Source organism: Hylaeus volcanicus, chromosome 8, assembly GCF_026283585.1.
Source record: "Hylaeus volcanicus isolate JK05 chromosome 8, UHH_iyHylVolc1.0_haploid, whole genome shotgun sequence".
NCBI lineage: Eukaryota > Metazoa > Arthropoda > Insecta > Hymenoptera > Colletidae > Hylaeus > Hylaeus volcanicus.
Window position 1 is genome coordinate 3,453,523 of NC_071983.1, and position 13,428 is coordinate 3,466,950.

The following is a 13,428-nucleotide window of genomic DNA, read 5'->3' on the forward strand; positions in this document are numbered from 1 at the left end:
ACTCGATATGCCCGGGAGGTACATCCGATATATCCAGACCATCAACGTCATCGAATAACGCGAACGTATTGCTCCCTTTTTTGTGAATGCGCACTACTTCCGCGGAAAAGTATTTTCAATCGGTTTCCTACACCGCGTGCAAAGCAAATCATCCGCATAATCGGACACGAGAATGGTGAAAAATATGCCCTAGAAATTAAGAGTAATCAAGAGGAATTAAACTCCAGCTTTGCACTTATAAAATTGATACTTTTTTTTTTTTCTAGTACATAAAATTCCTTTCACCCACAATTTTTCTACCCCGGACCTAACTCCCCAAAAAATATCATATAACAGACACCATAGACAGACATAGATGCATCGACGAGCAATCAATTTTACCTAGTCAGGCTCTCCCACAGTGGAACACCGACAATGCATCGCATACGTACGCGTTTCACTCGAAGAAGAAAGCCTAGTTCCATTAAAATTTTCGGCCGGTACACGCGACATTTGCGGCAAAACCCGCGACACGTTTCCACCGTTGTAGTTTCGACAGAAACTCCATCAGACCAGCCTCGCGCGATTTAGGAGCGGTACGCCACCCCCGCTGGGAACAGTTTCGTCCACGCTGCGTACAGGACGTTTTTGCACTCGATTCTTTGCGCTCTGACGTGGGGATGGTTCTCTCTCACCCCCGCCCTTCCTCGACGCCCTTTCGAGCTACCTCGTTAAAACTATTTCCGGTCGGAGGCTGGCTTTCGAACCTGGTCGTCCGGTTCCCATTAAAACCGGATATCCACTTTTTCGACGATTCGATGGAGAAGCTTACCTATCGGTATCGTTAATTTAGACGTTAATTGCAAAAATACCAGTGGGATATCCAACGCCTGAGGGATACGAAACCTCTGCGTCTCGTGTGCAAGAAGAGGAACGGCGGATGTTTGTTTCGAGAGGTTTGCTTTGCCATTTTTGGAAAAATTTGAAAATAGGTGTTTAATTTAAAAGCACGATTGTTTTGCATGATTCCGAAAAAAATTTCGAAGAAAAAGTAATCGTATCACGATCCATACCCTCGTTTCTTCAATTCCTTTCGCAGAGTAGGAGAACAACAAATTTGATTCGGATAACTTCGTTCTTGAAGAAGTTATTTTGATTTCAAGAGAGGCCACCGCCAATATTTATCGAAACGAATTTTTGAAACTCTGTACTTTTATGTATTTTTGACACTGAATTGGATAGAGTAAAAAGAAAAGTGCTAATCCCGATGCTAACAATTGTGAGTTTTATACCATAAATAAATTTTTTATGAAATTAATGTTACGTCAAGAAAAGGATAAAATAGAAAGGCAGCTAGTACATTTGCAACGTACGGTGCGATACAATTCCTCGATTCAGATGAACCTTGTTTATACGGAGCCATTTATTCGTATTTGCAGCGATACAATATGGATTATTTGTTTGGCCGCCCTTTGAACGTGTTTGCCCGCCCTTTGAACGTGTTTGCCAAACAAAATATTCATTATAAATAAAAAAAAGTGAAACGGGCTTATGAAAACTTTTTCACTGTTTTCTCTCTATCAATGTCCGTTATTTATTGCTATCTTGTATATTTGTAAAACGGCAAAGAGGACACGACGAAAAAAAAAACCATGGAAATTTAGCGTATTCATTTTTCAATGCTTTTTCACATTCGTTGCATTTTGGTGGCTAATAAAATCTTGAAAAACTATAAGAACTTGATACTATTGATTAAAAAAAAAAAAAAAAAAAAAAGGCATTTTACTTCCAGATATAAATACACGTATTTCACATATTTACATAAATTGACTCACCAACAGACCAAAGAAGATGAATCGACGTAAAGCACTAGCACTAACGAATCTAAACCGACATTTCTACTCTATGGGAAGAGGAGGAAGTCCGTAGAACACTGACGATTGCACAAGCCTATCGTATCTTTTATAGCCTTTGCAAACGTTCGTGATTCCTTCTACTGATGGACAATAATCAGTCAGGAACCTTGGGCTAATAATGCGTTGGTTAAATGGCCGATACAACGCGTTTAAATCATCGCGCTAGAAGAAAAGAAATCCCCCCCGTGCAATCAACGACGATCGAACGATTGGAAACCGACGTTTCTGCATGACCGTGTGATAAATTGCGTGTAATTGGTCGACGCTTTTCTTTCTCTTCTAAGTTTTAATTAATGAATAGCCTGCGGATATTATGCATTTATGATACAAAGAAATATAATAAACACGTGGTGAATATAACCAAAAGGTATGCGCACTTATGCACCTACGTAAAACGACGTAAAAGTATTATTATGTTAATTGTAAACTATGTTCACCATATATCATGTACATTTTTTCTCTGATTTCTATATAACTGTAGGTCATAAATGCATAAAATACATTGTCATCCGATATCCGTACTCGTTCCTATTTAAAACTAATACCAGTTCCACCAAAACCAACATGCAAGCGTAAAAAAACAAACAGCTAACGTCCGTACTGTAACTTTACGGTCTGACTATAATCGGCTCTTTCCACTAACGGTCTCACTGGTCGCCTTTGGGGTCACGTTATAGTTAACCAATCGAAGTAACTTGGCGCAGCAAATTGAGGTCCAGTAATTTTCTCCGACTAACGTGGAAACTTGTAAATACATTGTGAACACCGAACGACCTGGCGAGCGGAGTTGTCGATTACAACGTCGTTGCGCTGGGACAGGGAAGAAAATGGACCGATAGGACGAAGAAGAAGAAAAAAAAGAAGAAAGATGAAAGCACAGTATGTACACGGTTCGGAAGGGAACCTCGAGAAGAGGGTCTCCATGCCTGCTATCTTAACTAATCTTAACTTGGCGGAAACTTTGTAACCAATCCCATAGGGAACACGACTTTGCGAACATGGGAAACCCTGTTACTGCGCGCGGCTTCAAGTTCAATTGGTAATCGAACTAGGATACAATGATATTATACAATAATAAATATAGAGATGTTATGGATAGAGGAGAGACAGACCTCTGATCGTATCGCAGCTGAAAAAAGAACATGTTACATTTATGTTAATAAAAGCACAGAGACAGCCTTCGCAGGTGTTCCTGTATCTCCCTTAATTTATCTATAGCATCTCTATAATACTAAAGCGTATCGTTTATTGGTTACTTTAAAACGAAACGTTTCGTTGAAACAAACTGGGATACGCATGAATACCATTAACGAAATTAATCGATCCTGCAATAAACACGCTACAATTTGTGTAGCGAAAATGTGGATGCTGGCTTTGAGAGTTAATATTGTTGTTTGTAATAACACGTATCAATTAAGTTAATAGCAGTCCGCTGCTGTTTGTTATCACGTAATGCAAATTTCTATAATTAATAGCAATATGTTGTTAAATTGGGTTACCGTAGGGATGGTCGCGAGCCAAATTGGAAATGGAAGAATACCACGGCTGCTAATGAACTGAGATTACATCAAATCAAATTTTGTATAGGGGACTATCGTTAGAACGTATCATTTATTTATGTATCTCATAATCACACTGAGGATGTTTATGCAATCATAGGCAATTGAAAGTACACGAAGAGAATGTGCACAAATGAACAAAATATATAAAACGCACATATACAACAATAAAATGCATAATATACATAATATTATAATACACTTTCCATATCCAAATTTGCATAAACATTCGCAGTCTCATAAAATCCCCAATTTTTGTTAACTCTAAAATACTACAGCCAATGCAATTTAAATTAATATTAACGAAACCTTCCCATGCTCCAATTAAATCTCTTCGATCAACCGTTGAAAGAGTATCCCTTGAATGAATTCCGTTTGGTCTACGCTGTACCTTTTTTTACGCGCGCTTAATGGCTGTGTAATAATTCCGAAAAACGTCCGTTTACCGCAGATACAAGCCTCGATAGAAATTTATATTCGGTTCAACTCTTTTGGGATGCATAAATCACGGCGGTACATCGGTTACACACCCCGAAAACCGACTGGCAAAAGTTTGAAACACGAGACAGATACCGGCGATATCGACTTTGCGCCTTCGTTCCTGTTCCGCGAAATATACCAGGGGCTAAAAAACTCGTGCTTTCGGTGGACAGTCTCGTAAATAAATCGAGGAAACAACAATGTTATTCTTGGGTTGTAGGCCAACGTGTTTTAGAATTGGGCTAAATGGACAGCCGTTTCACAGTGCGCAATTCGAGAGAGGAATTCTCTTAAACGAATTTCTACTTAAATACATTATACAACTAACAATCACGGCATTCTAAAACGTAATAGTTAATTGAAAATTAAATTCGAAGAAACGGCGTTCGCGGTCGTGTAGAGAAAACAGGGCGTGCTGATGGTATCTCCATTTTGGGAATTAGGAGCAATGTCTTTAATAATGAAGGCTGTGTTGAGATGAATAATAAATTGTTCGAGCTTTTACAACGGAATGCTCGTGTATTATTCCGTCGGTTGAAGCTATCGTATCCATCATATTGTTAAACGATTTCCAAATGAATTTATTGGAAGGATAAAATAAATGAAAATTAAAAAACATCGAGCTATGCACATGTTGCATCAATTACTATAGAAGAAAATCTATCAAATATAAGCTAGAGCATATTATGAACCTCCTCTAAAAAGATGATTCCTCTAAAATGAACTTCCACCACCAAGAAGCTCGCAATCGTTCCCATTTTAATTTAATATTCCCACAATTTATCATTCAAAATGAAAATGAAGCATGGCTAAGGAAGAATAAATGAATTCAGCCTAACAGCCGCGTATTAACTACAAAAGTGAACTTTCTACGGGTACGACAAGGGATAATACTCGCGTATACCACCGTCCGCGAATCACGTATGCGAGTAAGTGAAGTGCGCATTTGACGAGGGCTGAGTATGTAAATTGGAAATGGACGTAACTCGACTCCAGGTGAAACGTGAGACGTGTATAAATGCGTAATGCATCCACGCGCGCATATTCTCCGATGCACGTGCTGGGGTAAGTGGCGAAAGAAGAAGAAGAAAAAAATGGGAAACGATTGCAAACTAGAGGACGGATGGAGATTCGAATAATAAAATTAATTATCTCGTCTTAAACGTCCCGCGTTTCCGTGAAGTTTCCCGAAACGCCAGGATAGCATTGGAAGCGATTGTTACAGTAAACGCATTATCTATAACGAGGATCTTGAGGAAAGACCAGGCTATACCGAGCCACCATGTTCTCGAAGGTTCATTCGTGCGCAATACCTATCGCATTGGAGATTTTAATCTAACGCTAAATTGTCGTTTACCAGAGACTTTGTTGCGGAATTTCTGCTACGCTGCACGACCCTAATCTCCCGAAACGCTTTTAGAAATTTTGACGAGGACGGGGATCTTGGGTTAGATAATGAATTACTCCTGAACTCCGTGATAAATTCTAAATCTGGATCTGAATCCAAAATTAAAAAACCCATCTAATCGATCATAGGAAAAGCATCAAATTCAACAGAACTTTCATTTATAATACAATTCCAAAACAGGAAACTGGTATCACTTGTAAATTGAACAGCGAAATATTATGTACCTCTATGAACAATTAATCGGTATGACTAACAGCAGCGACTCCGTAACACATTCACGCCGCAACACTCGCCAATTTTGTATCCTTAATTGCACTCGACAATGCCTCCGCACCGTTACGTAAAAGAGTTTCCAGATTAACATAACAAAAGCGACAAGCGTGTCGTTACCTGGCTGAGATAATTAAGCAATCAATATACGTTTGATTACTCTAGAAAAAAAAAAATGGCAATATTGCGGAGACACGATGATGGATTGCGTAGGAGGATGGAATGCACAAATCACACCCTGATATTGCATTGAATAACACGTAAATAATAATCCTTGGCGAGGAATGATGCAACTACTGTGACATTTAAGTAAATACGTAATGGAAATTAATTCTATGCTTCTTTATGTTCGATCATTTATGACATTAATTTAAATAAATATATTTAATATTCTTCTAGAATTAAAAAGGATCGAATACAGAGGCGCACAATTAATTTCGTACACGATTATCACTCTCGATACCGACGATAATCTTGATACACCGTTCGAAACAAGTTTACTTTCGTTTCTGTGAATATCTACTACGAAGGCTGCAAAGTAGTTGGTAAAATTCCAAAACGCAGGAGGCATTTGAAAATTCCGTGAACGCGTACGAAACTTTCGTATGACTCGTGACTAACTGCGCGCTGGCGCTTATTTATGTGCATACAGATGTAGTGGAGAGCGAAGTAAAATACGAGACGAGTGTTTCGGAGTACCGAAACGAGTGTCCAGATAAAGTTCTTCAAAGGGCCAGAGTGAAAATATGCCGGGGAGTGTCGGGGAGAGTGCACGAGGTAAAGAAAATAGTTAAATAGTTTTTATACAGCGTTAACGAGCTACTTAGCCCCTTGGGGATCGATAAGAGTAACTGTCTATCGTTTACTTGGATCGATAAATCCGATCGATGAATTAACGCCCTCGGTATCGTGTTTCATGAAAAAATTAATTGTATACTTGTTTGGAGTTGGCGTGCTAGAAGAGAATCATTTTAAGAGAAACGATTTAATTTTGTTAATAACGCTCAACACGAAATAAATTTCAAATTAATTAATCACTCGAGGGACAAATTTTAAACGAATTTATTTTGCTCTAATTGAATGCACGCAAACCAAAGCGATCTTTATCGATAAATTGATTTTAACATACTGTCTCACTTTAACGTGGCGCATGTTTTAATTCTAAAAGGTATCGTAATTGAAATGAATGATAATTTTAATACAAAAGCAAACCTGCACACATATGTCGATATCCCTCACAAGGTTAACTGAGTTAAAAGAAATAAATGTCGTTTCACAATGACTCGATATAAATTTCAAGACCAAAAACGATAGAAATCCTTCCATTATTTGACACCGAGAGCTAAACATTTAAATTCCCTATTGTCTACAAATTTTGAAATCTATCTCTACGAGTCGAACCACCCCTAAACAATTTCAAACTCCTCCTAAGGACTGAGAATCGTATACCTGGATAATTTGCATGGCGAGTCGCCGCAGACATGTGATTTTGCAGCCGTGGGCATCGCGACTCGGCCGTTTCTGCGTAAAAAGCTGTGACACGTCCCCGGAACAATGGTCGGCGCGGTGAAACGGTCTATCTGGGACGAGGATCGCGGACAAGAAGCTGCAAGAACAGGACAGAGGTCCTAGATCACCCCTGGTAGACGGTAACCGTGGAAGAAGCTATCCGTTAAAGTTTATATTCCACACTCGACGCTTCCTACGCCACCGGAACTGCAGTGTTCTTGACGATATACGTACGGCTGCCATAAGTCACGTGCTGCGCGACTAAGGGGTATTTTCTACCCACCTTTCTGCGTATTTCACCGATGCCCGCCTTTTCATGGGAGAAACGAGCCCTGCCTACTTAGCACCTCATTCGCTACAAAGTATTCTCCGAATGGGGCCTTCAGGATTTTTTTATTTTTAATAAAACACACCTGGAGTAAGTGAAAGTTTTTTCAATTAAATGCGAAAATATCTCGCGTGATGTTAAAATGAATGATGCGTGGTTAACCTCTTGTGGGATATTAACGCAAATGCGTAGGTTTACCTTTACATCAAAATTATCATCACTTATGATCATAATACCTCTTTGAATCAAAATGTATACAACACTAAAACGAGACAACATATTCACAGATAAAAACTGGTTCGATTTGTGCGTATTCGATTAGAACAAAATAACTAAAATTCATCCCTCAAGCTTCAAGGGGTTAAAAAAATAAATATCGAAGCCCTTTCTAAAGAACCCTTTCCACAACGTAATTAAAGAGCCTCTGAATATTCCAATGACCTACGATGCGCTAAGTACATGCACACGACAATTTTTGCTTTCCGATTTGTATTTCGTTTCTGTTTTACCTCGAAACGAATGCAATTAGGTACCGAAGCGCTCCGTTCCATAAATAATGGAGCCAACGTGTATTTTGTTTGAACAATTACAGTTCAGGCAATTGCTATACGTAATTAAAGATCCAAATTCCAGCCAGGGCAACGTAAATCGATGACAACTGCAAAACACGCTACGGCAGGGATTTAATTAAAATTTTGGCATTAACGGATGGAAATGTCTTCCGTCTTCGTCCCAACCCTCGCGGACAAGAAGCACGAAACTTGGCAGGGGTTCATACTGAAAAAGCAATTAGCGTTTGCCTGATCTCTCTTTGTGCATCCGACGTCCGCTGCTCCGAACACGCCGCTCCCGGATTACACAGATAAATTGCAATCGATATGAAGTTGTTGGCCGACAAGTACACCATAAAAGTGCCGTAAACCAGTCCGCGAATAAATGGAGAACGAAGATCCGCGTTTTAACAGTCGTTCAACTCCTTCTCGTCTTCGAACGATCGAGTGATCCACTCGAGTAATTAATACCGGAACGAGCCTTTGTCTTCGAGCTGCTCCTTGTCGGGCAATCAGCCTTTTTAACGCCGAACCTATCGACGTTCATTTGTAACTATTTCCATCGTGGTAATGATTCGACTTAAAGACGCTTTCTTTCGGTTAATTACAAAAATATCTTACGTGGAACTAAATCGAATAATGCATGAAACAATATCTTCGATGGCTCGAGGGGTACTCGTAGTCTGTCGCTGACTTTCCGACCGTTTTGTCATAAATGGCGAATAATTAACAACGGCTCCCCCGAGCCGAAGTAGGCTACGTCGTCACGAGGCCCCGATAAATGATCAAAGCCCATCCAGTCGACTGGGTCGTTCCTCGATAATCCGAACAGGCGAAGGTACATGCACGAAATAGCTGGGTCTCGTGGACCTAGGGCAAGGAAATTCCCACAGCCGTTCGTGTGTGGTGTCTCGGCTGATAATTAGGTATCGATTTCCGCGTGCCTTCGAGAATGCCTGCAATAATCGACTTCGCGCGTTCCGGTATCTCCTCTGTTGACCCTGCCACTCGGAATGGAGCCATTTGCTGCATTTTTCTCCCTCCCGCTTTCAAACCCCTATACTAAACCTCCCTACATCCATTAATCATGAAACACGAGCACGGGATCGGGGGCGTCACGGAAATGGGGCAAAAATACCGTGAAAGAGCCGCCGCATAATTCACTGGCGGGTTCCCCCATCCGGAAAATATCCGCGGAGGAAAGGACTCGTAGCGCAATCACGGATTAACGCGATTAGGGGAGGCGGCGAATTAACGTCGATCCCTTGCGATTATCTTCGATAAGTATCTCATGGATTTACGGAACGGTGGCATCTCTGCCTTTCTCTTCCTCTTTTTCTTGGTACTTTGGTTCTTCGGCACTTGGGGAAACGTATTGAATTTCTGCGGGGATTCTTGTGGATCACGCTTCGTCATCCCGAGGTCTGGTTTTAATTGTTACTGGTGGTAACTGTAGGTATTCGTGTTGGACATTTGTAATTTCGTTCAGATGCTTCCTTATTTTTATACTGCAGCTGTTTGCAGGCCTTCGTCTGTATTGTTCATTTATGAAAAACGCTAGATTTCTGCCATTTTTTTTATTTCATCCGGATGGTTTCACATTGCTTAAATGCAGCAGTATTTTCAATTTCTGAAGACACTATTTAATAATGTATTAATTCATGTTTCAAATAGGCGCCATTTTAAACGATCCATTTTAAAAAATCCCACTGTGTCGAATGTTCCGTCTACTACATTTGAAACTGATAAATATGTTACGGTAATTCTAACTGTTACTCGAAACCTTGCAAAGTTGAAACAATAAAATTTGAATCGAAACGCGAATCGAGGTTGCAATTTGTCCAAGTAAGAGCCAGCTCGAGAGTACACGATTGTGAACTTTATTGGACTTTTTCTCTTGGGCGAGACGTTACAGTGTTGGTTCAAGTGTTAAGTCATTAAGATAATAGATGAGTCTGTACATCCATTAATCACCCTGACTGCGGCACTCGATACCTGCTCTTTCGAAACTGTCACGGGGTATCTCTGCCATCTACTAATACAACACGATGCCTTTCTAATAAACGTTAGCGTGTACAAGCTCAAGAATACTGGTGCAATTATTTAAATGCACCTTTCATGAAATATGCAATTGCTACGTGCAGCTTTATTTTTCATCCACGAATAGACTGCGGATTTTACGCATTTATGGTGTAAGCCAATGTAATAAATATACGCTAAATATAACCACAAGGCACACGCACCTATGCAAAACTTATTATTATATTAAATGTATATTATATTATATTAAAAGTAAAATATATTCAACATATATTACTGTACGTCGTAAATGTATAAAATCAACCGTCTATTCGTGAATATTACAATTTGCCAGGAATTGTAATCCATCGTCACCCAATATCTGTACTCTTTCCAAACTAAAACTAAACGATAAAGAGCCGTTGCAATCAGCTCTAGTTCGACAAATCAACGTCGAGTGTCTTTGAATTCCCGAACAGACCGTCTCGAGAAATTTCCGCGGCCGTATTTCACCCCGACGAAAAATATTCTTTTACGCAACGTCCCAGTTGTACAGATTGAATTTCTTACGGGCGAGACAGGTCGGAAAAGGCAAACGTCGAGCATTGCGCAAGACGAACGAGGGCTCGTGACAGACAGACTAATTATCCCCCGGAGGATTTTAATTTCCTGGATTCTCAGGTTCGTCGATAATGTCCACGTCTCGCCCCCTACCACCCCGTCAGGTTGTAAACTTGCCAATGATTGCCAATTATGCAACTCTCTGCACCGTTGTTAGTCTCGATCCCAGTGATCTGTTTCGTGGGGTCGCGGAACACGCTTGTTACGCGTGTAACAGCAAACACACTTGACCATGCAATTAATCCAAACTGTTATCGTCATCCACCACGTTCTATGACACATTCCAGTTCTCGCTGTCTCGATTTAGGCCTCCTAATGGGAGTAAATACATTGTGCTGGCTGGTATAACGCCATGAGCTCGTAATTTACTCTAGAATTAATTTACTGCCGCAAACAGTCTTGCAACGAGCTCCTGAGATTCCAAGTGGTGTTCGACGATAGATCGGGACCCATTCTACATGGTTATTCGGAAATGGAGGAACGTGCTCGAAACGATGTAAGATTGCCGCGTTGAATATCCAAAGGAATGTTCGAGACAGAATTTCGGTCTTATTTTTTGATTACGAGAACAGTTTTACTCGAAAATACCTAGCAAACTAATTTACCCTAACTCAGACTCTCGAATGGTCTAATTTCAAAATTATCTCAGTTCCGAAACTATCCATCTAATAAAACGCAGATCATGGAAATAGAAACAGTCACCCTCCCCTGGCAATTATCAAGCTACCAGGTGCAATATCATCAGTCCCCTTTTTCGTAATTTGGTTTCCACTCGGAGCCAACCGCCTCTGGAACTCCACCCAACTCCTATTAGTCGCGTTGAAACTGCGGAAGTTCCCTGTGCCCTGTCGCGATGGCCTTCTGCAAAGGAAAATTCACATTCGAAACATCTGCGGCTGCTTTTTCTACCCGCCATTACAGTTAACTTTAAAGACCAACGCTAACTGTCCTTTCCTCGACGCAGAAGAATCCAAGGAGGAGCCCTCGAAAGTCGATTAGCGACGAAGATGTTCCAGCAGGAGCCGAAACGCATATTGCGCGAGATTTCTCGACGAGTGTTTGCGAGCAAATTTCACGGTAACCCAACGATCGCGTGTCGATCTTGTTTACTTCGACGTGAGAATGAACGAAAATTTCTAAGAAATGGCTTTCATTAGCCTTTGACCAGATATGGAAACAAGGATACAGTAGAGGGGATGGGAAATCGTATGATCGTGACAAAAACAATCGCGGTTGCTGGTGTAGGAATGCCCACTCAACTGTATGTCGACTTTGTTTACTTTGACGTGGTGCTAACTGAAAATTTCGAAGAAATGGTATAACAGAGCGGATGGAAAACACTTGAGTGATTTCCAGGAATCTGTGACGTCACGTGTTTTCAAAGTGTTACAAAGCCTTCGATGTCTTACAGCCCATGTTTGGTCTATAGTATAGTAAATACGTAATTTTAGTAAATTGGTCCGCATGTACGCCAAAGTTCTTCCTTACGTAAGAAATTGCAAGGAATAAATTACCTATCTATTTATTAAATTAGTCTTCGACATTTCGACTCCGGTTTGAAGTCCTCCGGTGTCTCAGAAAATATTAAAGCACCAATATCTCTTATTTATTGTTCTAGCATACTAAAATCATTGTTCTATTTGCAAATTCTGCAAGTCACTTAAAACATGATTACGAAAAAACCGAAGGAATATGTTTAACCTTGAAATATCCTTGACAAACTCGCCTTCCTCCGCTGGAGGACCTTTCTTCTTTGTATTCCAATGCTTCCCTCTGCTCGCCATAATTCTCACGTGATAAGCATCTGTTTCTACGCTATACTCGGCTACTAGGTCAGCTTGCGTAATATCAAAACACCAGCGTTCCGCTGTAGCAGTGATAAAACACAATAAGAAACACGTTGTAGATAACAGTTCCAATTACGTACGCGCACAAAAGAGAACGACAGGGACAGATTAATCGTTTCTGAAATGATTGGCTGCGAAAGATTATGATAATTGTGCAAAGCCAGTAACTGAAATCTCTATCGGCGCGAAACATCAACCGGGTAGTATGGAAATTACCGCTTACCATTTCTTATTCCTTGCTCAGAGCCTGGGGGAGGCACTGCTTATTTTGCATAGGGAGGGCTCTTTTATTGTACTTTAGAAACCAGTGGGAGAATCATCCTTCTAGTCTTTTTTTGGCGAGATAAAAGATAGAAAGTACCGTTGTAAACATCGAAACGTGAAATCTGAAAAAATACATAGCGATTAGAAATAGAAGGAAAATTTATATTTTATGTAACAAAAGTTTCAAAGGTTCCTCCATTGTACTTTGAAAATAAATGGAAAAATAATCCTGCTAATCCTGTTTCACTGAGATACCCGTTAGAAATATATATATATGGGTAGGAATGCCCACTCAACTGTATGTCGACTTTGTTTATTTTGACGTGGTACTAACTGAAAATTTCAAAGAAATGGTATAATAGAGCGGATGGAAAACACTTGAGTGATTTCCAGGAATCTGTGACGTCACTTGTTGTCAGTATTTAGCTAGTCAAAGTTTGAATGTTTCGACTTTGATTATTACAAAGCCTTCGATGTCTTACAGCCCATGTTTGGTCTATAGTATAGTAAATACGTAATATATAAATATATATATATATATATATGTGACCAAACATGGGCTGTAAGACATCGAAGGCTTTGTAATAATCAAAGTCGAAACATTCAAACTTTGACTAGCTAAATACTGACAACACGTGACGTCACAGATTCCTGGAAATCACTCAAGTGTTTTCCAT

The 13,428-nt window shown here is 40.1% G+C and overlaps 1 protein-coding gene across 1 annotated transcript in view; it reads right to left on the minus strand.

Moving 5' to 3' along the window:
• The window catches only part of LOC128880835 (cysteine-rich venom protein-like), a 61,885-nt gene extending 59,626 nt beyond the window's left edge, over window positions 1-2,259 (minus strand). The window contains exon 1 of the mRNA XM_054131323.1: window positions 1,815-2,259. The gene's annotated coding sequence lies outside the window, so the exon portion shown is untranslated. The remainder of the gene's footprint in view (window positions 1-1,814) is intronic.
• Window positions 2,260-13,428: the final 11,169 nt, after the last annotated feature.